General features: G+C 48.2%; 11 non-coding genes and 1 pseudogene across 11 annotated transcripts; all 12 read right to left on the minus strand.

Annotated features, from left to right (window-relative positions):
- Positions 1-1546: 1546 nt before the first annotated feature.
- LOC140406768 (U1 spliceosomal RNA) lies at positions 1547-1710 on the minus strand. The gene has a single exon (XR_011939283.1). It is a non-coding gene; the product is annotated as a U1 spliceosomal RNA (small nuclear RNA).
- A 1944-nt stretch (positions 1711-3654) lies between these two features.
- On the minus strand, positions 3655-3818 carry LOC140406769 (U1 spliceosomal RNA). The gene has a single exon (XR_011939284.1). It is a non-coding gene; the product is annotated as a U1 spliceosomal RNA (small nuclear RNA).
- Positions 3819-5741: 1923 nt separating this feature from the next.
- On the minus strand, positions 5742-5905 carry LOC140406777 (U1 spliceosomal RNA). The gene has a single exon (XR_011939291.1). It is a non-coding gene; the product is annotated as a U1 spliceosomal RNA (small nuclear RNA).
- Positions 5906-7849: 1944 nt separating this feature from the next.
- On the minus strand, positions 7850-8013 carry LOC140406770 (U1 spliceosomal RNA). Its single transcript, XR_011939285.1, has one exon. It is a non-coding gene; the product is annotated as a U1 spliceosomal RNA (small nuclear RNA).
- Positions 8014-9936: 1923 nt separating this feature from the next.
- Positions 9937-10100, minus strand: LOC140406790 (U1 spliceosomal RNA). Its single transcript, XR_011939302.1, has one exon. It is a non-coding gene; the product is annotated as a U1 spliceosomal RNA (small nuclear RNA).
- A 1944-nt stretch (positions 10101-12044) lies between these two features.
- LOC140406772 (U1 spliceosomal RNA) lies at positions 12045-12208 on the minus strand. Its single transcript, XR_011939286.1, has one exon. It is a non-coding gene; the product is annotated as a U1 spliceosomal RNA (small nuclear RNA).
- Positions 12209-14130: 1922 nt separating this feature from the next.
- On the minus strand, positions 14131-14294 carry LOC140406801 (U1 spliceosomal RNA). The gene has a single exon (XR_011939312.1). It is a non-coding gene; the product is annotated as a U1 spliceosomal RNA (small nuclear RNA).
- A 1944-nt stretch (positions 14295-16238) lies between these two features.
- On the minus strand, positions 16239-16402 carry LOC140406773 (U1 spliceosomal RNA). Its single transcript, XR_011939287.1, has one exon. It is a non-coding gene; the product is annotated as a U1 spliceosomal RNA (small nuclear RNA).
- A 1923-nt stretch (positions 16403-18325) lies between these two features.
- On the minus strand, positions 18326-18489 carry LOC140406766 (U1 spliceosomal RNA). The gene has a single exon (XR_011939281.1). It is a non-coding gene; the product is annotated as a U1 spliceosomal RNA (small nuclear RNA).
- Positions 18490-20445: 1956 nt separating this feature from the next.
- On the minus strand, positions 20446-20609 carry LOC140406789 (U1 spliceosomal RNA). The gene has a single exon (XR_011939301.1). It is a non-coding gene; the product is annotated as a U1 spliceosomal RNA (small nuclear RNA).
- Positions 20610-22531: 1922 nt separating this feature from the next.
- Positions 22532-22695, minus strand: LOC140406778 (U1 spliceosomal RNA). The gene has a single exon (XR_011939292.1). It is a non-coding gene; the product is annotated as a U1 spliceosomal RNA (small nuclear RNA).
- Positions 22696-24608: 1913 nt separating this feature from the next.
- Positions 24609-24784, minus strand: LOC140406800 (U1 spliceosomal RNA; annotated as a pseudogene).
- Between the last annotated feature and the right edge of the window lie 219 nt (positions 24785-25003).

A 25003-nucleotide genomic window follows, 5' to 3' on the forward strand; every position in this document is an offset into this window, starting at 1 on the left:
TTGTCTCTAGGAGAGGTTTTTTAGCGTCATGAGCAGTTTATTGAGAGGCATGTTTGTAGGTTTATTTGGGGGTGGGGTCAGGTTAATCTTCATGGGGACATGCTCCCCACCCCCATCCCCACGCACGCACCCCATCCCACATGCATCACCACACACTCACACACTATATTGTTTAAAAATAAATTTAGAGTACCCAATTCATTTTATGTTCCAATTTATTGGCAATTTGATGTGGCCAATCCACCTAGCCTGTACATCTTTGGGTTGTGAGGGTGAGACCCACGCAAACACTGAGGAAAATGTGCAAACTCCTCATGGACAATGACCTGGGTCCTGGATCGAACTCTAGTCTTCGACGCCGTGAGGGAACAGTGCTAAGCACTGCGCCACCATGCCGCCCCTAAACAGACACACTACCCCGACACTCCTACACCCATCTTTTTTCTTTTAAATTTAGAGCACCCAATCATTTTGTTATTTTTTTAAATTAAGGGGCAATTTAGCATGGCCAATCCACCTAACCTGCACATCTTTGGGTTGTGGGGGTGAAACCCACGCAGACACGGCGAGAATGTGCAAACTCCACACGGACAGTGACCCTGGGCCAGGATTCAAACCCGGGTCCTCAGCGCCGTTGTCCCAGTGCTAACCACTGCACCATGTGCCATTTTCGCACACACCCATCTGACACGCACAGACCCAGCACACCAGCCCCCCACGAAAAACACACGCACACTCATTCTTGATACTCACAATCACCCCAACGCACACACACACCTCTGACACACACACACCCGACACAGAGTTAACATTCCCTCAACGGGGATAGAAAGAAATTGATGAGGAGGATTTGCGAGTCACATAAATGTTGATTGTAATAATAACAATGATTATCGTCACAAGTAGGCTTACATTAACACTGCAATGAAGTGACTGTGAAAAACAACTAGTCGCCAAAATCCGGCGCCTGTTCGGGTACAGAGCGGGAGAATTGAGAATGTCCAAATTACCTATCAGCATGCCTTTGGGGACTTGTGGGAGCAACCGGAGGAAAGCCACGCAGAGAATGTGCAGAGTCCACAGAGCCGGGAATGGGACCTGGGATCGTGGAGCTGTGAAGCAACAGCAGGGCAGCAGGGTAGCAAAAGTGGATAGCACGGTGGCTTCACAGCGCCACGGTGCCAGATTCGATTCGCTGCTGGGTCACTGTCTGTGCGGAGTCTGCGTGGGTTTCCTCCAGGTGCTGCGGTGTCCTCCCACAGTGCAAAGAGGTGCTGGTTATGTGGACTGGCTATGCTAAACTGCCCTCATTGTCGAAAAAAGTTTAGGAGAGGTTAATGGGTTAAGGGGATAGGATAGAAGTGAGGGCTGAAGTGAGACGGTGCAGACTGGATGGGCTGAACGGCCTCATTCTGCACTGTATGTTCTGTGCTAACCACTGTGTTACCATGCTCTCCTGTTGTTGGCTCCGGGAGAGGTTTTTAGAGCGATCTTTCCAACATGTTGCTCGACCAGAAAAGGATCAATCTATTTTAGTTCCGTAAATCAGGGGAGAGCGCGAACGCAGTCCCCCACTACCACAAATTTTGCAGTCGAGTATCCCGCATTTGGGGACATCGCAGGCGTCAGCACACCCGAAGTGCAATGGGCTAGCCTCGTCCTGGGCGAACCACCTTGTTGATCATGGTTTCACCCCTGCCAGGTAAGTATGCTTAAAAACAGTACACCCTCCCAGTCCACACCACACATCACATCTTTCACTCACACTTACTGCATTTACACGGCCAAACTGTCACTTTACTTACAATTATCTCTACCGAATTAGACTAGTTCTGTTGTATGATTTTGACAAATTGTCGAACATACCTCTCTATAAGAAACACATTGCCTAAAACGTCCGCTATGCTATTTGCATATTGGCCTTAAAAGGAAGTGAACCGCCCCTTATCTACCTGTCAGTCAAACGATGGACCGTTTTCCGGAATGAAGACTTTCTCTCTCAAAACTTTGTCTGTCCATCTTTGTTCAGCAAGGAAACAATTAACTTTTCTGACACGGAAATAGAAAGATTGATGAGGAGGTTTTTGGAGTCACGAAGATATTGGTTGTTGTCTCTAGGAGAGGTTTTTTAGCGTCATGAGCAGTTTATTGAGAGGCATGTTTGTAGGTTTATTTGGGGGTGGGGTCAGGTTAATCTTCATGGGGACATGCTCCCCACCCCCATCCCCACGCACGCACCCCATCCCACATGCATCACCACACACTCACACACTATATTGTTTAAAAATAAATTTAGAGTACCCAATTCATTTTATGTTCCAATTTATTGGCAATTTGATGTGGCCAATCCACCTAGCCTGTACATCTTTGGGTTGTGAGGGTGAGACCCACGCAAACACTGAGGAAAATGTGCAAACTCCTCATGGACAATGACCTGGGTCCTGGATCGAACTCTAGTCTTCGACGCCGTGAGGGAACAGTGCTAAGCACTGCGCCACCATGCCGCCCCTAAACAGACACACTACCCCGACACTCCTACACCCATCTTTTTTCTTTTAAATTTAGAGCACCCAATCATTTTGTTATTTTTTTAAATTAAGGGGCAATTTAGCATAGCCAATCCACCTAACCTGCACATCTTTGGGTTGTGGGGGTGAAACCCACGCAGACACGGCGAGAATGTGCAAACTCCACACGGACAGTGACCCTGGGCCAGGATTCAAACCCGGGTCCTCAGCGCCGTTGTCCCAGTGCTAACCACTGCACCATGTGCCATTTTCGCACACACCCATCTGACACGCACAGACCCAGCACACCAGCCCCCCACGAAAAACACACGCACACTCATTCTTGATACTCACAATCACCCCAACGCACACACACACCTCTGACACACACACACCCGACACAGAGTTAACATTTCCTCAACGGGGATAGAAAGAAATTGATGAGGAGGATTTGCGAGTCACATAAATGTTGATTGTAATAATAACAATGATTATCGTCACAAGTAGGCTTACATTAACACTGCAATGAAGTGACTGTGAAAAACAACTAGTCGCCAAAATCCGGCGCCTGTTCGGGTACAGAGCGGGAGAATTGAGAATGTCCAAATTACCTATCAGCATGCCTTTGGGGACTTGTGGGAGCAACCGGAGGAAAGCCATGCAGAGAATGTGCAGAGTCCACAGAGCCGGGAATGGGACCTGGGATCGTGGAGCTGTGAAGCAACAGCAGGGCAGCAGGGTAGCAAAAGTGGATAGCACGGTGGCTTCACAGCGCCACGGTGCCAGATTCGATTCGCTGCTGGGTCACTGTCTGTGCGGAGTCTGCGTGGGTTTCCTCCAGGTGCTGCGGTGTCCTCCCACAGTGCAAAGAGGTGCTGGTTATGTGGACTGGCTATGCTAAACTGCCCTCATTGTCGAAAAAAGTTTTGGAGAGGTTAATGGGTTAAGGGGATAGGATAGAAGTGAGGGCTGAAGTGAGACGGTGCAGACTGGATGGGCTGAACGGCCTCATTCTGCACTGTATGTTCTGTGCTAACCACTGTGTTACCATGCTCTCCTGTTGTTGGCTCCGGGAGAGGTTTTTAGAGCGATCTTTCCAACATGTTGCTCGACCAGAAAAGGATCAATCTATTTTAGTTCCGTAAATCAGGGGAGAGCGCGAACGCAGTCCCCCACTACCACAAATTTTGCAGTCGAGTATCCCGCATTTGGGGACATCGCAGGCGTCAGCACACCCGAAGTGCAATGGGCTAGCCTCGTCCTGGGCGAACCACCTTGTTGATCATGGTTTCACCCCTGCCAGGTAAGTATGCTTAAAAACAGTACACTCTCCCAGTCCACACCACACATCACATCTTTCACTCACACTTACTGCATTTACACGGCCAAACTGTCACTTTACTTACAATTATCTCTACCGAATTAGACTAGTTCTGTTGTATGATTTTGACAAATTGTCGAATATACCTCTCTATAAGAAACACATTGCCTAAAACGTCCGCTATGCTATTTGCATATTGGCCTGAAAAGGAAGTGAACCGCCCCTTATCTACCTATCAGTCAAACGATGGACCGTTTTCCGGAATGAAGACTATCTCTCTCAAAATTTTGTCTGTCCATCTTTATTCAGCAAGGAAACAATTAACTTTTCTGACACAGAAATAGAAAGATTGATGTGGAGGTTTTTGGAGTCACGAAGATATTGGTTGTTGTCTCTAGGAGAGGTTTTTTAGCGTCATGAGCAGTTTATTGAGAGGCATGTTTGCAGGTTTATTTGGGGGCGGGGTCAGGTTAATCTTCATGGGGACATGCTCCCCACCCCCATCCCCACGCACGCACCCCATCCCACATGCATCACCACACACTCACACACTATATTGTTTAAAAATAAATTTAGAGTACCCAATTCATTTTATGTTCCAATTTATTGGCAATTTGATGTGGCCAACCCACCTAGCCTGTACATCTTTGGGTTGTGAGGGTGAGACCCACGCAAACACTGAGGAAAATGTGCAAACTCCTCATGGACAATGACCCGGGGCCTGGATCGAACTCTGGTCTTCGACGCCGTGAGGGAACAGTGCTAAGCACTGCGCCACCATGCCGCCCCTAAACAGACACACTACCCCGACCCTCCTGCACCCATCTTTTTTCTTTTAAATTTAGAGCACCCAATCATTTTGTTATTTTTTTAAATTAAGGGGCAATTTAGCATGGCCAATCCACCTAACCTGCACATCTTTTGGGTTGTGGGGGTGAAACCCACGCAGACACGGCGAGAATGTGCAAACTCCACACGGACAGTGACCCTGGGCCAGGATTCAAACCCGGGTTCTCAGCGCCGTTGTCCCAGTGCTAACCACTGCACCATGTGCCACTTTCGCACACACCCATCTGACACGCACAGACCCAGCACACCAGCCCCCCACGAAAAACACACACACACTCATTCTTGATACTCACAATCACCCAACACACACACCCGACACTGAGTTAACATTTCTGCAACGGGGATAGAAAGAAATTGATGAGGAGGATTTGAGAGTCACAAAGATGTTGATTGTAATAAAAACAATGATTATCGTCACAAGTAGGCTTACATTAACACTGCAATGAAGTTACTGTGAAAAACAACTAGTCGCCACAATCCGGCGCCTGTTCGGGTACAGAGCGTGAGAATTGAGAATGTCCAAATTACCTATCAGCATGCCTTTGGGGACTTGTGGGAGCAACCGGAGGAAAGCCACGCAGACACGTGGAGAATGTGCAGAGTCCACAGAGCCGGGAATGGGACCTGGGATCGTGGAGCTGTGAAGCAACTGCAGGGCAGCACGGTAGCAGAAGTGGATAGCACCGTGGCTTCACAGCACCAGGGTGCCAGATTCGATTCGCCGCTGGGTCACTGTCTGTGCGGAGTCTGCGTGGGTTTCCTCCAGGTGCTGCGGTGTCCTCCCACAGTGCAAAGAAGTGCAGGTTATGTGGACTGGCCATGCTAAACTGCCCTCATTGTCGAAAAAAGTTTAGGAGAGGTTAATGGGATAGGATAGAAGTGAGGGCTGAAGTGGGTCGGTGCAGACTGGATGGGCTGAACGGCCTCATTCTGAACTGCATGTTCTATGCTAACCACTGTGTTACCATGCTACCCTGTTGTTGGCTCCTGGAGAGGTTTTTAGGGCGATGCTTCCAACGGGTTGCTCGATCTGAAAAGGATCAATCTATTTTTGTTTCGTAAATCAGGGGAGAGCGCGAACGCAGTCCCCCACTACCACAAATTTTGCAGTCGAGTATCCCGCATTTGGGGACATCGCAGGCGTCAGCACACCCGAAGTGCAATGGGCTAGCCTCGTCCTGGGCGAACCACCTTTTTGATCATGGTTTCACCCCTGCCAGGTAAGTATGCTTAAAAACAGTACACCCTCCCAGTCCACACCACACATCACATCTTTCACTCACACTTACTGCATTTACACGGCCAAACTGTCACTTTACTTACAATTATCTCTACCGAATTAGACTAGTTCTGTTGTATGATTTTGACAAATTGTCGAACATACCTCTCTATAAGAAACACATTGCCTAAAACGTCCGCTATGCTATTTGCATATTGGCCTTAAAAGGAAGTGAACCGCCCCTTATCTACCTGTCAGTCAAACGATGGACCGTTTTCCGGAATGAAGACTTTCTCTCTCAAAACTTTGTCTGTCCATCTTTGTTCAGCAAGGAAACAATTAACTTTTCTGACACGGAAATAGAAAGATTGATGAGGAGGTTTTTGGAGTCACGAAGATATTGGTTGTTGTCTCTAGGAGAGGTTTTTTAGCGTCATGAGCAGTTTATTGAGAGGCATGTTTGTAGGTTTATTTGGGGGTGGGGTCAGGTTAATCTTCATGGGGACATGCTCCCCACCCCCATCCCCACGCACGCACCCCATCCCACATGCATCACCACACACTCACACACTATATTGTTTAAAAATAAATTTAGAGTACCCAATTCATTTTATGTTCCAATTTATTGGCAATTTGATGTGGCCAATCCACCTAGCCTGTACATCTTTGGGTTGTGAGGGTGAGACCCACGCAAACACTGAGGAAAATGTGCAAACTCCTCATGGACAATGACCTGGGTCCTGGATCGAACTCTAGTCTTCGACGCCGTGAGGGAACAGTGCTAAGCACTGCGCCACCATGCCGCCCCTAAACAGACACACTACCCCGACACTCCTACACCCATCTTTTTTCTTTTAAATTTAGAGCACCCAATCATTTTGTTATTTTTTTAAATTAAGGGGCAATTTAGCATGGCCAATCCACCTAACCTGCACATCTTTGGGTTGTGGGGGTGAAACCCACGCAGACACGGCGAGAATGTGCAAACTCCACACGGACAGTGACCCTGGGCCAGGATTCAAACCCGGGTCCTCAGCGCCGTTATCCCAGTGCTAACCACTGCACCATGTGCCATTTTCGCACACACCCATCTGACACGCACAGACCCAGCACACCAGCCCCCCACGAAAAACACACGCACACTCATTCTTGATACTCACAATCACCCCAACGCACACACACACCTCTGACACACACACACCCGACACAGAGTTAACATTCCCTCAACGGGGATAGAAAGAAATTGATGAGGAGGATTTGCGAGTCACATAAATGTTGATTGTAATAATAACAATGATTATCGTCACAAGTAGGCTTACATTAACACTGCAATGAAGTGACTGTGAAAAACAACTAGTCGCCAAAATCCGGCGCCTGTTCGGGTACAGAGCGGGAGAATTGAGAATGTCCAAATTACCTATCAGCATGCCTTTGGGGACTTGTGGGAGCAACCGGAGGAAAGCCACGCAGAGAATGTGCAGAGTCCACAGAGCCGGGAATGGGACCTGGGATCGTGGAGCTGTGAAGCAACAGCAGGGCAGCAGGGTAGCAAAAGTGGATAGCACGGTGGCTTCACAGCGCCACGGTGCCAGATTCGATTCGCTGCTGGGTCACTGTCTGTGCGGAGTCTGCGTGGGTTTCCTCCAGGTGCTGCGGTGTCCTCCCACAGTGCAAAGAGGTGCTGGTTATGTGGACTGGCTATGCTAAACTGCCCTCATTGTCGAAAAAAGTTTAGGAGAGGTTAATGGGTTAAGGGGATAGGATAGAAGTGAGGGCTGAAGTGAGACGGTGCAGACTGGATGGGCTGAACGGCCTCATTCTGCACTGTATGTTCTGTGCTAACCACTGTGTTACCATGCTCTCCTGTTGTTGGCTCCGGGAGAGGTTTTTAGAGCGATCTTTCCAACATGTTGCTCGACCAGAAAAGGATCAATCTATTTTAGTTCCGTAAATCAGGGGAGAGCGCGAACGCAGTCCCCCACTACCACAAATTTTGCAGTCGAGTATCCCGCATTTGGGGACATCGCAGGCGTCAGCACACCCGAAGTGCAATGGGCTAGCCTCGTCCTGGGCGAACCACCTTGTTGATCATGGTTTCACCCCTGCCAGGTAAGTATGCTTAAAAACAGTACACCCTCCCAGTCCACACCACACATCACATCTTTCACTCACACTTACTGCATTTACACGGCCAAACTGTCACTTTACTTACAATTATCTCTACCGAATTAGACTAGTTCTGTTGTATGATTTTGACAAATTGTCGAATATACCTCTCTATAAGAAACACATTGCCTAAAACGTCCGCTATGCTATTTGCATATTGGCCTGAAAAGGAAGTGAACCGCCCCTTATCTACCTATCAGTCAAACGATGGACCGTTTTCCGGAATGAAGACTATCTCTCTCAAAATTTTGTCTGTCCATCTTTATTCAGCAAGGAAACAATTAACTTTTCTGACACAGAAATAGAAAGATTGATGTGGAGGTTTTTGGAGTCACGAAGATATTGGTTGTTGTCTCTAGGAGAGGTTTTTTAGCGTCATGAGCAGTTTATTGAGAGGCATGTTTGCAGGTTTATTTGGGGGCGGGGTCAGGTTAATCTTCATGGGGACATGCTCCCCACCCCCATCCCCACGCACGCACCCCATCCCACATGCATCACCACACACTCACACACTATATTGTTTAAAAATAAATTTAGAGTACCCAATTCATTTTATGTTCCAATTTATTGGCAATTTGATGTGGCCAACCCACCTAGCCTGTACATCTTTGGGTTGTGAGGGTGAGACCCACGCAAACACTGAGGAAAATGTGCAAACTCCTCATGGACAATGACCCGGGGCCTGGATCGAACTCTGGTCTTCGACGCCGTGAGGGAACAGTGCTAAGCACTGCGCCACCATGCCGCCCCTAAACAGACACACTACCCCGACCCTCCTGCACCCATCTTTTTTCTTTTAAATTTAGAGCACCCAATCATTTTGTTATTTTTTTAAATTAAGGGGCAATTTAGCATGGCCAATCCACCTAACCTGCACATCTTTTGGGTTGTGGGGGTGAAACCCACGCAGACACGGCGAGAATGTGCAAACTCCACACGGACAGTGACCCTGGGCCAGGATTCAAACCCGGGTTCTCAGCGCCGTTGTCCCAGTGCTAACCACTGCACCATGTGCCACTTTCGCACACACCCATCTGACACGCACAGACCCAGCACACCAGCCCCCCACGAAAAACACACACACACTCATTCTTGATACTCACAATCACCCAACACACACACCCGACACTGAGTTAACATTTCTGCAACGGGGATAGAAAGAAATTGATGAGGAGGATTTGAGAGTCACAAAGATGTTGATTGTAATAAAAACAATGATTATCGTCACAAGTAGGCTTACATTAACACTGCAATGAAGTTACTGTGAAAAACAACTAGTCGCCACAATCCGGCGCCTGTTCGGGTACAGAGCGTGAGAATTGAGAATGTCCAAATTACCTATCAGCATGCCTTTGGGGACTTGTGGGAGCAACCGGAGGAAAGCCACGCAGACACGTGGAGAATGTGCAGAGTCCACAGAGCCGGGAATGGGACCTGGGATCGTGGAGCTGTGAAGCAACTGCAGGGCAGCACGGTAGCAGAAGTGGATAGCACCGTGGCTTCACAGCACCAGGGTGCCAGATTCGATTCGCCGCTGGGTCACTGTCTGTGCGGAGTCTGCGTGGGTTTCCTCCAGGTGCTGCGGTGTCCTCCCACAGTGCAAAGAAGTGCAGGTTATGTGGACTGGCCATGCTAAACTGCCCTCATTGTCGAAAAAAGTTTAGGAGAGGTTAATGGGATAGGATAGAAGTGAGGGCTGAAGTGGGTCGGTGCAGACTGGATGGGCTGAACGGCCTCATTCTGAACTGCATGTTCTATGCTAACCACTGTGTTACCATGCTACCCTGTTGTTGGCTCCTGGAGAGGTTTTTAGGGCGATGCTTCCAACGGGTTGCTCGATCTGAAAAGGATCAATCTATTTTTGTTTCGTAAATCAGGGGAGAGCGCGAACGCAGTCCCCCACTACCACAAATTTTGCAGTCGAGTATCCCGCATTTGGGGACATCGCAGGCGTCAGCACACCCGAAGTGCAATGGGCTAGCCTCGTCCTGGGCGAACCACCTTTTTGATCATGGTTTCACCCCTGCCAGGTAAGTATGCTTAAAAACAGTACACCCTCCCAGTCCACACCACACATCACATCTTTCACTCACACTTACTGCATTTACACGGCCAAACTGTCACTTTACTTACAATTATCTCTACCGAATTAGACTAGTTCTGTTGTATGATTTTGACAAATTGTCGAACATACCTCTCTATAAGAAACACATTGCCTAAAACGTCCGCTATGCTATTTGCATATTGGCCTTAAAAGGAAGTGAACCGCCCCTTATCTACCTGTCAGTCAAACGATGGACCGTTTTCCGGAATGAAGACTTTCTCTCTCAAAACTTTGTCTGTCCATCTTTGTTCAGCAAGGAAACAATTAACTTTTCTGACACGGAAATAGAAAGATTGATGAGGAGGTTTTTGGAGTCACGAAGATATTGGTTGTTGTCTCTAGGAGAGGTTTTTTAGCGTCATGAGCAGTTTATTGAGAGGCATGTTTGTAGGTTTATTTGGGGGTGGGGTCAGGTTAATCTTCATGGGGACATGCTCCCCACCCCCATCCCCACGCACGCACCCCATCCCACATGCATCACCACACACTCACACACTATATTGTTTAAAAATAAATTTAGAGTACCCAATTCATTTTATGTTCCAATTTATTGGCAATTTGATGTGGCCAATCCACCTAGCCTGTACATCTTTGGGTTGTGAGGGTGAGACCCACGCAAACACTGAGGAAAATGTGCAAACTCCTCATGGACAATGACCTGGGTCCTGGATCGAACTCTAGTCTTCGACGCCGTGAGGGAACAGTGCTAAGCACTGCGCCACCATGCCGCCCCTAAACAGACACACTACCCCGACACTCCTACACCCATCTTTTTTCTTTTAAATTTAGAGCACCCAATCATTTTGTTATTTTTTTAAATTAAGGGGCAATTTAGCATGGCCAATCCACCTAACCTGCACATCTTTGGGTTGTGGGGGTGAAACCCACGCAGACACGGCGAGAATGTGCAAACTCCACACGGACAGTGACCCTGGGCCAGGATTCAAACCCGGGTCCTCAGCGCCGTTATCCCAGTGCTAACCACTGCACCATGTGCCATTTTCGCACACACCCATCTGACACGCACAGACCCAGCACACCAGCCCCCCACGAAAAACACACGCACACTCATTCTTGATACTCACAATCACCCCAACGCACACACACACCTCTGACACACACACACCCGACACAGAGTTAACATTCCCTCAACGGGGATAGAAAGAAATTGATGAGGAGGATTTGCGAGTCACATAAATGTTGATTGTAATAATAACAATGATTATCGTCACAAGTAGGCTTACATTAACACTGCAATGAAGTGACTGTGAAAAACAACTAGTCGCCAAAATCCGGCGCCTGTTCGGGTACAGAGCGGGAGAATTGAGAATGTCCAAATTACCTATCAGCATGCCTTTGGGGACTTGTGGGAGCAACCGGAGGAAAGCCACGCAGAGAATGTGCAGAGTCCACAGAGCCGGGAATGGGACCTGGGATCGTGGAGCTGTGAAGCAACAGCAGGGCAGCAGGGTAGCAAAAGTGGATAGCACGGTGGCTTCACAGCGCCACGGTGCCAGATTCGATTCGCTGCTGGGTCACTGTCTGTGCGGAGTCTGCGTGGGTTTCCTCCAGGTGCTGCGGTGTCCTCCCACAGTGCAAAGAGGTGCTGGTTATGTGGACTGGCTATGCTAAACTGCCCTCATTGTCGAAAAAAGTTTAGGAGAGGTTAATGGGTTAAGGGGATAGGATAGAAGTGAGGGCTGAAGTGAGACGGTGCAGACTGGATGGGCTGAACGGCCTCATTCTGCACTGTATGTTCTGTGCTAACCACTGTGTTACCATGCTCTCCTGTTGTTGGCTCCGGGAGAGGTTTTTAGAGCGATCTTTCCAACATGTTGCTCGACCAGAAAAGGATCAATCTATTTTAGTTCCGTAAATCAGGGGAGAGCGCGAACGCAGTCCCCCACTACCACAAATTTTGCAGTCGAGTATCCCGCATTTGGGGACATCGCAGGCGTCAGCACACCCGAAGTGCAATGGGCTAGCCTCGTCCTGGGCGAACCACCTTGTTGATCATGGTTTCACCCCTGCCAGGTAAGTATGCTTAAAAACAGTACACCCTCCCAGTCCACACCACACATCACATCTTTCACTCACACTTACTGCATTTACACGGCCAAACTGTCACTTTACTTACAATTATCTCTACCGAATTAGACTAGTTCTGTTGTATGATTTTGACAAATTGTCGAATATACCTCTCTATAAGAAACACATTGCCTAAAACGTCCGCTATGCTATTTGCATATTGGCCTGAAAAGGAAGTGAACCGCCCCTTATCTACCTATCAGTCAAACGATGGACCGTTTTCCGGAATGAAGACTATCTCTCTCAAAACTTTGTCTGTCCATCTTTATTCAGCAAGGAAACAATTAACTTTTCTGACACAGAAATAGAAAGATTGATGAGGAGGTTTTTGGAGTCACGAAGATATTGGTTGTTGTCTCTAGGAGAGGTTTTTTAGCGTCATGAGCAGTTTATTGAGAGGCATGTTTGCAGGTTTATTTGGGGGCGGGGTCAGGTTAATCTTCATGGGGACATGCTCCCCACCCCCATCCCCACGCACGCACCCCATCCCACATGCATCACCACACACTCACACACTATATTGTTTAAAAATAAATTTAGAGTACCCAATTCATTTTATGTTCCAATTTATTGGCAATTTGATGTGGCCAATCCACCTAGCCTGTACATCTTTGGGTTGTGAGGGTGAGACCCACGCAAACACTGAGGAAAATGTGCAAACTCCTCATGGACAATGACCCGGGGCCTGGATCGAACTCTGGTCTTCGACGCCGTGAGGGAACAGTGCTAAGCACTGCGCCACCATGCCGCCCCTAAACAGACACACTACCCCGACCCTCCTGCACCCATCTTTTTTCTTTTAAATTTAGAGCACCCAATCATTTTGTTATTTTTTTAAATTAAGGGGCAATTTAGCATGGCCAATCCACCTAACCTGCACATCTTTTGGGTTGTGGGGGTGAAACCCACGCAGACACGGCGAGAATGTGCAAACTCCACACGGACAGTGACCCTGGTCCAGGATTCAAACCCGGGTTCTCAGCGCCGTTGTCCCAGTGCTAACCACTGCACCATGTGCCACTTTCGCACACACCCATCTGACACGCACAGACCCAGCACACCAGCCCCCCACGAAAAACACACACACACTCATTCTTTATACTCACAATCACCCAACACACACACCCGACACTGAGTTAACATTTCTGCAACGGGGATAGAAAGAAATTGATGAGGAGGATTTGAGAGTCACAAAGATGTTGATTGTAATAAAAACAATGATTATCGTCACAAGTAGGCTTACATTAACACTGCAATGAAGTTACTGTGAAAAACAACTAGTCGCCACAATCCGGCGCCTGTTCGGGTACAGAGCGGGAGAATTGAGAATGTCCAAATTACCTATCAGCATGCCTTTGGGGACTTGTGGGAGCAACCGGAGGAAAGCCACGCAGACACGTGGAGAATGTGCAGAGTCCACAGAGCCGGGAATGGGACCTGGGATCGTGGAGCTGTGAAGCAACTGCAGGGCAGCACGGTAGCAGAAGTGGATAGCACCGTGGCTTCACAGCACCAATGTGCCAGATTCGATTCGCCGCTGGGTCACTGTCTGTGCGGAGTCTGCGTGGGTTTCCTCCAGGTGCTGCGGTGTCCTCCCACAGTGCAAAGAAGTGCAGGTTATGTGGACTGGCCATGCTAAACTGCCCTCATTGTCGAAAAAAGTTTAGGAGAGGTTAATGGGATAGGATAGAAGTGAGGGCTGAAGTGGGTCGGTGCAGACTGGATGGGCTGAAGTCCTCATTCTGAACTGCATGTTCTATGCTAACCACTGTGTTACCATGCTACCCTGTTGTTGGCTCCTGGAGAGGTTTTTAGGGCGATGCTTCCAACGGGTTGCTCGATCTGAAAAGGATCAATCTATTTTTGTTTCGTAAATCAGGGGAGAGCGCGAACGCAGTCCCCCACTACCACAAATTTTGCAGTCGAGTATCCCGCATTTGGGGACATCGCAGGCGTCAGCACACCCGAAGTGCAATGGGCTAGCCTCGTCCTGGGCGAACCACCTTTTTGATCATGGTTTCACCCCTGCCAGGTAAGTATGCGTAAAAACAGTACACCCTCCCAGTCCACACCACACATCACATCTTTCACTCACACTTACTGCATTTACACGGCCAAACTGTCACTTTACTTACAATTATCTCTACCGAATTAGACTAGTTCTGTTGTATGATTTTGACAAATTGTCGAACATACCTCTCTATAAGAAACACATTGCCTAAAACGTCCGCTATGCTATTTGCATATTGGCCTTAAAAGGAAGTGAACCGCCCCTTATCTACCTGTCAGTCAAACGATGGACCGTTTTCCGGAATGAAGACTTTCTCTCTCAAAACTTTGTCTGTCCATCTTTGTTCAGCAAGGAAACAATTAACTTTTCTGACACGGAAATAGAAAGATTGATGAGGAGGTTTTTGGAGTCACGAAGATATTGGTTGTTGTCTCTAGGAGAGGTTTTTTAGCGTCATGAGCAGTTTATTGAGAGGCATGTTTGTAGGTTTATTTGGGGGTGGGGTCAGGTTAATCTTCATGGGGACATGCTCCCCACCCCCATCCCCACGCACGCACCCCATCCCACATGCATCACCACACACTCACACACTATATTGTTTAAAAATAAATTTAGAGTACCCAATTCATTTTATGTTCCAATTTATTGGCAATTTGATGTGGCCAATCCACCTAGCCTGTACATCTTTGGGTTGTGAGGGTGAGACCCACGCAAACACTGAGGAAAATGTGCAAACTCCTCATGGACAATGACCTGGGTCCTGGATCGAACTCTAGTCTTCGACGCCGTGAGGGAACAGTGCTAAGCACTGCGCCACCATGCCGCCCCTAAACAGACACACTACCCCGACACTCCTACACCCATCTTTTTTCTTTTAAATTTAGAGCACCCAATCATTTTGTTATTTTTTTAAATTAAGGGGCAATTTAGCATGGCCAATCCACCTAACCTGCACATCTTTGGGTTGTGGGGGTGAAACCCACGCAGACACGGCGAGAATGTGCAAACTCCACACGGACAGTGACCCTGGGCCAGGATTCAAACCCGGGTCCTCAGCGCCGTTGTCCCAGTGCTAACCACTGCACCATGTGCCATTTTCGCACACACCCATCTGACACGCACAGACCCAGCACACCAGCCCCCCACGAAAAACACACGCACACTCATTCTTGATACTCACAATCACCCCAACGCACACACACACCTCTGACACACACACACCCGACACAGAGTTAACATTTCCTCAACGGGGATAGAAAGAAATTGATGAGGAGGATTTGCGAGTCACATAAATGTTGATTGTAATAATAACAATGATTATCGTCACAAGTAGGCTTACATTAACACTGCAATGAAGTGACTGTGAAAAACAACTAGTCGCCAAAATCCGGCGCCTGTTCGGGTACAGAGCGGGAGAATTGAGAATGTCCAAATTACCTATCAGCATGCCTTTGGGGACTTGTGGGAGCAACCGGAGGAAAGCCACGCAGAGAATGTGCAGAGTCCACAGAGCCGGGAATGGGGCCTGGGATCGTGGAGCTGTGAAGCAACAGCAGGGCAGCAGGGTAGCAGAAGTGGATAGCACGGTGGCTTCACAGCGCCACGGTGCCAGATTCGATTCGCTGCTGGGTCACTGTCTGTGCGGAGTCTGCGTGGGTTTCCTCCAGGTGCTGCGGTGTCCTCCCACAGTGCAAAGAGGTGCTGGTTATGAGGACTGGCTATGCTAAACTGCCCTCATTGTCGAAAAAAGTTTAGGAGAGGTTAATGGGTTAAGGGGATAGGATAGAAGTGAGGGCTGAAGTGAGACGGCGCAGACTGGATGGGCTGAACGGCCTCATTCTGCACTGTATGTTCTGTGCTAACCACTGTGTTACCATGCTCTCCTGTTGTTGGCTCCGGGAGAGGTTTTTAGAGCGATCTTTCCAACATGTTGCTCGACCAGAAAAGGATCAATCTATTTTAGTTCCGTAAATCAGGGGAGAGCGCGAACGCAGTCCCCCACTACCACAAATTTTGCAGTCGAGTATCCCGCATTTGGGGACATCGCAGGCGTCAGCACACCCGAAGTGCAATGGGCTAGCCTCGTCCTGGGCGAACCACCTTGTTGATCATGGTTTCACCCCTGCCAGGTAAGTATGCTTAAAAACAGTGCACCCTCCCAGTCCACACCACACATCACATCTTTCACTCACACTTACTGCATTTACACGGCCAAACTGTCACTTTACTTACAATTATCTCTACCGAATTAGACTAGTTCTGTTGTGTGATTTTGACAAATTGTCGAATATACCTCTCTATAAGAAACACATTGCCTAAAACGTCCGCTATGCTATTTGCATATTGGCCTGAAAAGGAAGTGAACCGCCCCTTATCTACCTATCAGTCAAACGATGGACCGTTTTCCGGAATGAAGACTATCTCTCTCAAAACTTTGTCTGTCCATCTTTATTCAGCAAGGAAACAATTAACTTTTCTGACACAGAAATAGAAAGATTGATGAGGAGGTTTTTGGAGTCACGAAGATATTGGTTGTTGTCTCTAGGAGAGGTTTTTTAGCGTCATGAGCAGTTTATTGAGAGGCATGTTTGCAGGTTTATTTGGGGGCGGGGTCAGGTTAATCTTCATGGGGACATGCTCCCCACCCCCATCCCCACGCACGCACCCCATCCCACATGCATCACCACACACTCACACACTATATTGTTTAAAAATAAATTTAGAGTACCCAATTCATTTTATGTTCCAATTTATTGGCAATTTGATGTGGCCAATCCACCTAGCCTGTACATCTTTGGGTTGTGAGGGTGAGACCCACGCAAACACTGAGGAAAATGTGCAAACTCCTCATGGACAATGACCCGGGGCCTGGATCGAACTCTGGTCTTCGACGTCGTGAGGGAACAGTGCTAAGCACTGCGCCACCATGCCGCCCCTAAACAGACACACTACCCCGACCCTCCTGCACCCATCTTTTTTCTTTTAAATTTAGAGCACCCAATCATTTTGTTATTTTTTTAAATTAAGGGGCAATTTAGCATGGCCAATCCACCTAACCTGCACATCTTTTGGGTTGTGGGGGTGAAACCCACGCAGACACGGCGAGAATGTGCAAACTCCACACGGACAGTGACCCTGGGCCAGGATTCAAACCCGGGTTCTCAGCGCCGTTGTCCCAGTGCTAACCACTGCACCATGTGCCACTTTCGCACACACCCATCTGACACGCACAGACCCAGCACACCAGCCCCCCACGAAAAACACACACACACTCATTCTTGATACTCACAATCACCCAACACACACACCCGACACTGAGTTAACATTTCTGCAACGGGGATAGAAAGAAATTGATGAGGAGGATTTGAGAGTCACAAAGATGTTGATTGTAATAAAAACAATGATTATCGTCACAAGTAGGCTTACATTAACACTGCAATGAAGTTACTGTGAAAAACAACTAGTCGCCACAATCCGGCGCCTGTTCGGGTACAGAGCGGGAGAATTGAGAATGTCCAAATTACCTATCAGCATGCCTTTGGGGACTTGTGGGAGCAACCGGGGGAAAGCCACGCAGACACGTGGAGAATGTGCAGAGTCCACAGAGCCGGGAATGGGACCTGGGATCGTGGAGCTGTGAAGCAACTGCAGGGTAGCACGGTAGCAGAAGTGGATAGCACCGTGGCTTCACAGCACCAGGGTGCCAGATTCGATTCGCCGCTGGGTCACTGTCTGTGCGGAGTCTGGGTGGGTTTCCTCCAGGTGCTGCGGTGTCCTCCCACAGTGCAACGAAGTGCAGGTTATGTGGACTGGCCATGCTAAACTGCCCTCATTGTCGAAAAAAGTTTAGGAGAGGTTAATGGGATAGGATAGAAGTGAGGGCTGAAGTGGGTCGGTGCAGACTGGATGGGCTGAACGGCCTCATTCTGAACTGCATGTTCTATGCTAACCACTGTGTTACCATGCTACCCTGTTGTTGGCTCCTGGAGAGGTTTTTAGGGCGATGCTTCCAACAGGTTGATCGATCTGAAAAGGATCAATCTATTTTTGTTTCGTAAATCAGGGGAGAGCGCGAACGCAGTCCCCCACTACCACAAATTTTGCAGTCGAGTATCCCGCATTTGGGGACATCGCAGGCGTCAGCACACCCGAAGTGCAATGGGCTAGCTTCGTCCTGGGCGAACCACCTTTTTGATCATGGTTTCACCCCTGCCAGGTAAGTATGCTTAAAAACAGTACACCCTCCCAGTCCACACCACACATCACATCTTTCACTCACACTTACTGCATTTACACGGCCAAACTGTCACTTTACTTACAATTATCTCTACCGAATTAGACTAGTTCTGTTGTATGATTTTGACAAATTGTCGAACATACCTCTCTATAAGAAACACATTGCCTAAAACGTCCGCTATGCTATTTGCATATTGGCCTTAAAAGGAAGTTTTAATCTACCACTACCGCCCCTTATCTACCTGTCAGTCAACCGATGGACCGTTTTCCGGAATGAAGACTTTCTCTCTCAAAACTTTGTCTGTCCATCTTTGTTCAGCAAGGAAACAATTAACTTTTCTGACATGGAAATAGAAAGATTGATGAGGAGGTTTTTGGAGTCACGAAGATATTGGTTGTTGTCTCTAGGAGAGGTTTTTTAGCGTCATGAGCAGTTTATTGAGAGGCATGTTTGCAGGTTTATTTGGGGGTGGGGTCAGGTTAATCTTCATGGGGACATGCTCCCCACCCCCATCCCCACGCACGCACCCCATCCCACATGCATCACCACACACTCACACACTATATTGTTTAAAAATAAATTTAGAGTACCCAATTCATTTTATGTTCCAATTTATTGGCAATTTGATGTGGCCAATCCACCTAGCCTGTACATCTTTGGGTTGTGAGGGTGAGACCCACGCAAACACTGAGGAAAATGTGCAAACTCCTCATGGACAATGACCTGGGTCCTGGATCGAACTCTAGTCTTCGACGCCGTGAGGGAACAGTGCTAAGCACTGCGCCACCATGCCGCCCCTAAACAGACACACTACCCCGACACTCCTACACCCATCTTTTTTCTTTTAAATTTAGAGCACCCAATCATTTTGTTATTTTTTTAAATTAAGGGGCAATTTAGCATGGCCAATCCACCTAACCTGCACATCTTTGGGTTGTGGGGGTGAAACCCACGCAGACACGGCGAGAATGTGCAAACTCCACACGGACAGTGACCCTGGGCCAGGATTCAAACCCGGGTCCTCAGCGCCGTTGTCCCAGTGCTAACCACTGCACCATGTGCCATTTTCGCACACACCCATCTGACACGCACAGACCCAGCACACCAGCCCCCCACGAAAAACACACGCACACTCATTCTTGATACTCACAATCACCCCAACGCACACACACACCTCTGACACACACACACCCGACACAGAGTTAACATTTCCTCAACGGGGTTAGAAAGAAATTGATGAGGAGGATTTGCGAGTCACATAAATGTTGATTGTAATAATAACAATGATTATCGTCACAAGTAGGCTTACATTAACACTGCAATGAAGTGACTGTGAAAAACAACTAGTCGCCAAAATCCGGCGCCTGTTCGGGTACAGAGCGGTAGAATTGAGAATGTCCAAATTACCTATCAGCATGCCTTTGGGGACTTGTGGGAGCAACCGGAGGAAAGCCATGCAGAGAATGTGCAGAGTCCACAGAGCCGGGAATGGGACCTGGGATCGTGGAGCTGTGAAGCAACAGCAGGGCAGCAGGGTAGCAAAAGTGGATAGCACGGTGGCTTCACAGCGCCACGGTGCCAGATTCGATTCGCTGCTGGGTCACTGTCTGTGCGGAGTCTGCGTGGGTTTCCTCCAGGTGCTGCGGTGTCCTCCCACAGTGCAAAGAGGTGCTGGTTATGTGGACTGGCTATGCTAAACTGCCCTCATTGTCGAAAAAAGTTTAGGAGAGGTTAATGGGTTAAGGGGATAGGATAGAAGTGAGGGCTGAAGTGAGACGGTGCAGACTGGATGGGCTGAACGGCCTCATTCTGCACTGTATGTTCTGTGCTAACCACTGTGTTACCATGCTCTCCTGTTGTTGGCTCCGGGAGAGGTTTTTAGAGCGATCTTTCCAACATGTTGCTCGACCAGAAAAGGATCAATCTATTTTAGTTCCGTAAATCAGGGGAGAGCGCGAACGCAGTCCCCCACTACCACAAATTTTGCAGTCGAGTATCCCGCATTTGGGGACATCGCAGGCGTCAGCACACCCGAAGTGCAATGGGCTAGTCTCGTCCTGGGCGAACCACCTTGTTGATCATGGTTTCACCCCTGCCAGGTAAGTATGCTTAAAAACAGTGCACCCTCCCAGTCCACACCACACATCACATCTTTCACTCACACTTACTGCATTTACACGGCCAAACTGTCACTTTACTTACAATTATCTCTACCGAATTAGACTAGTTCTGTTGTGTGATTTTGACAAATTGTCGAATATACCTCTCTATAAGAAACACATTGCCTAAAACGTCCGCTATGCTATTTGCATATTGGCCTGAAAAGGAAGTGAACCGCCCCTTATCTACCTATCAGTCAAACGATGGACCGTTTTCCGGAATGAAGACTATCTCTCTCAAAACTTTGTCTGTCCATCTTTATTCAGCAAGGAAAAATTAACTTTTCTGACACAGAAATAGAAAGATTGATGAGGAGGTTTTTGGAGTCACGAAGATATTGGTTGTTGCCTCTAGGAGAGGTTTTTTAGCGTCATGAGCAGTTTATTGAGAGGCATGTTTGCAGGTTTATTTGGGGGCGGGGTCAGGTTAATCTTCATGGGGACATGCTCCCCACCCCCATCCCCACGCACGCACCCCATCCCACATGCATCACCACACACTCACACACTATATTGTTTAAAAATAAATTTAGAGTACCCAATTCATTTTATGTTCCAATTTATTGGCAATTTGATGTGGCCAATCCACCTAGCCTGTACATCTTTGGGTTGTGAGGGTGAGACCCACGCAAACACTGAGGAAAATGTGCAAACTCCTCATGGACAATGACCCGGGGCCTGGATCGAACTCTGGTCTTCGACGTCGTGAGGGAACAGTGCTAAGCACTGCGCCACCATGCCGCCCCTAAACAGACACACTACCCCGACCCTCCTGCACCCATCTTTTTTCTTTTAAATTTAGAGCACCCAATCATTTTGTTATTTTTTTAAATTAAGGGGCAATTTAGCATGGCCAATCCACCTAACCTGCACATCTTTTGGGTTGTGGGGGTGAAACCCACGCAGACACGGCGAGAATGTGCAAACTCCACACGGACAGTGACCCTGGGCCAGGATTCAAACCCGGGTTCTCAGCGCCGTTGTCCCAGTGCTAACCACTGCACCATGTGCCACTTTCGCACACACCCATCTGACACGCACAGACCCAGCACACCAGCCCCCCACGAAAAACACACACACACTCATTCTTGATACTCACAATCACCCAACACACACACCCGACACTGAGTTAACATTTCTGCAACGGGGATAGAAAGAAATTGATGAGGAGGATTTGAGAGTCACAAAGATGTTGATTGTAATAAAAACAATGATTATCGTCACAAGTAGGCTTACATTAACACTGCAATGAAGTTACTGTGAAAAACAACTAGTCGCCACAATCCGGCGCCTGTTCGGGTACAGAGCGGGAGAATTGAGAATGTCCAAATTACCTATCAGCATGCCTTTGGGGACTTGTGGGAGCAACCGGGGGAAAGCCACGCAGACACGTGGAGAATGTGCAGAGTCCACAGAGCCGGGAATGGGACCTGGGATCGTGGAGCTGTGAAGCAACTGCAGGGCAGCACGGTAGCAGAAGTGGATAGCACCGTGGCTTCACAGCACCAGGGTGCCAGATTCGATTCGCCGCTGGGTCACTGTCTGTGCGGAGTCTGCGTGGGTTTCCTCCAGGTGCTGCGGTGTCCTCCCACAGTGCAAAGAAGTGCAGGTTATGTGGACTGGCCATGCTAAACTGCCCTCATTGTCGAAAAAAGTTTAGGAGAGGTTAATGGGATAGGATAGAAGTGAGGGCTGAAGTGGGTCGGTGCAGACTGGATGGGCTGAACGGCCTCATTCTGAACTGCATGTTCTATGCTAACCACTGTGTTACCATGCTACCCTGTTGTTGGCTCCTGGAGAGGTTTTTAGGGCGATGCTTCCAACAGGTTGCTCGATCTGAAAAGGATCAATCTATTTTTGTTTCGTAAATCAGGGGAGAGCGCGAACGCAGTCCCCCACTACCACAAATTTTGCAGTCGAGTATCCCGCATTTGGGGACATCGCAGGCGTCAGCACACCCGAAGTGCAATGGGCTAGCCTCGTCCTGAGCGAACCACCTTTTTGATCATGGTTTCACCCCTGCCAGGTAAGTATGCTTAAAAACAGTACACCCTCCCAGTCCACACCACACATCACATCTTTCACTCACACTTACTGCATTTACACGGCCAAACTGTCACTTTACTTACAATTATCTCTACCGAATTAGACTAGTTCTGTTGAATGATTTTGACAAATTGTCGAACATACCTCTCTATAAGAAACACATTGCCTAAAACGTCCGCTATGCTATTTGCATATTGGCCTTAAAAGGAAGTGAACCGCCCCTTATCTACCTGTCAGTCAAACGATGGACCGTTTTCCGGAATGAAGACTTTCTCTCTCAAAACTTTGTCTGTCCATCTTTGTTCAGCAAGGAAACAATTAACTTTTCTGACACGGAAATAGAAAGATTGATGAGGAGGTTTTTGGAGTCACGAAGATATTGGTTGTTGTCTCTAGGAGAGGTTTTTTAGCGTCATGGGCAGTTTATTGAGAGGCATGTTTGCAGGTTTATTTGGGGGTGGGGTCAGGTTAATCTTCATGGGGACATGCTCCCCACCCCCATCCCCACGCACGCACCCCATCCCACATGCATCACCACACACTCACACACTATATTGTTTAAAAATAAATTTAGAGTACCCAATTCATTTTATGTTCCAATTTATTGGCAATTTGATGTGGCCAATCCACCTAGCCTGTACATCTTTGGGTTGTGAGGGTGAGACCCACGCAAACACTGAGGAAAATGTGCAAACTCCTCATGGACAATGACCTGGGTCCTGGATCGAACTCTAGTCTTCGACGCCGTGAGGGAACAGTGCTAAGCACTGCGCCACCATGCCGCCCCTAAACAGACACACTACCCCGACACTCCTACACCCATCTTTTTTCTATTAAATTTGGAGCACCCAATCATTTTGTTATTTTTTTAAATTAAGGGGCAATTTAGCATGGCCAATCCACCTAACCTGCACATCTTGGGGTTGTGGGGGTGAAACCCACGCAGACACGGCGAGAATGTGCAAACTCCACACGGACAGTGACCCTGGGCCAGGATTCAAACCCGGGTCCTCAGCGCCGTTGTCCCAGTGCTAACCACTGCACCATGTGCCATTTTCGCACACACCCATCTGACACGCACAGACCCAGCACACCAGCCCCCCACGAAAAACACACGCACACTCATTCTTGATAATCACTATCACCCCAACGCACACACACACCTCTGACACACACACACCCGACACAGAGTTAACATTTCCTCAACGGGGATAGAAAGAAATTGATGAGGAGGATTTGCGAGTCACATAAATGTTGATTGTAATAATAACAATGATTATCGTCACAAGTAGGGTTACATTAACACTGCAATGAAGTGACTGTGAAAAACAACTAGTCGCCACAATCCGGCGCCTGTTCGGGTACAGAGCGGGAGAATTGAGAATGTCCAAATTACCTATCAGCATGCCTTTGGGGACTTGTGGGAGCAACCGGAGGAAAGCCACGCAGAGAATGTGCAGAGTCCACAGAGCCGGGAATGGGACCTGGGATCGTGGAGCTGTGAAGCAACTGCAGGGCAGCACGGTAGCAGAAGTGGATAGCACCGTGGCTTCACAGCACCAGGGTGCCAGATTCGATTCGCCGCTGGGTCACTGTCTGTGCGGAGTCTGCGTGGGTTTCCTCCAGGTGCTGCGGTGTCCTCCCACAGTGCAAAGAAGTGCAGGTTATGTGGACTGGCCATGCTAAACTGCCCTCATTGTCGAAAAAAGTTTAGGAGAGGTTAATGGGTTAAGGGGATAGGATAGAAGTGAGGGCTGAAGTGAGACGGTGCAGACTGGATGGGCTGAACGGCCTCATTCTGCACTGTATGTTCTGTGCTAACCACTGTGTTACCATGCTCTCCTGTTGTTGGCTCCGGGAGAGGTTTTTAGAGCGATCTTTCCAACATGTTGCTCGACCAGAAAAGGATCAATCTATTTTAGTTCCGTACGCAGTCCCCCACTATCACAAATTTTGCAGTCGAGTATCCCGCATTTGGGGACATCGCAGGCGTCAGCACACCCGAAGTGCAATGGGCTAGCCTCGTCCTGGGCGAACCACCTTGTTGATCATGGTTTCACCCCTGCCAGGTAAGTATGATTAAAAACAGTACACCCTCCCAGTCCACACCACACATCACATCTTTCACTCACACTTACTGCATTTACACGGCCAAACTGTCACTTTACTTACAATTATCTCTACCGAATTAGACTAGTTCTGTTGTATGATTTTGACAAATTGTCGAATATACCTCTCTATAAGAAACACATTGCCTAAAACGTCCGCTGTGTTATTTGCATATTGGCCTTAAAAT

The sequence above is a fragment of the Scyliorhinus torazame genome, unplaced genomic scaffold (assembly GCF_047496885.1).
Source record: "Scyliorhinus torazame isolate Kashiwa2021f unplaced genomic scaffold, sScyTor2.1 scaffold_864, whole genome shotgun sequence".
Lineage (NCBI taxonomy): Eukaryota > Metazoa > Chordata > Chondrichthyes > Carcharhiniformes > Scyliorhinidae > Scyliorhinus > Scyliorhinus torazame.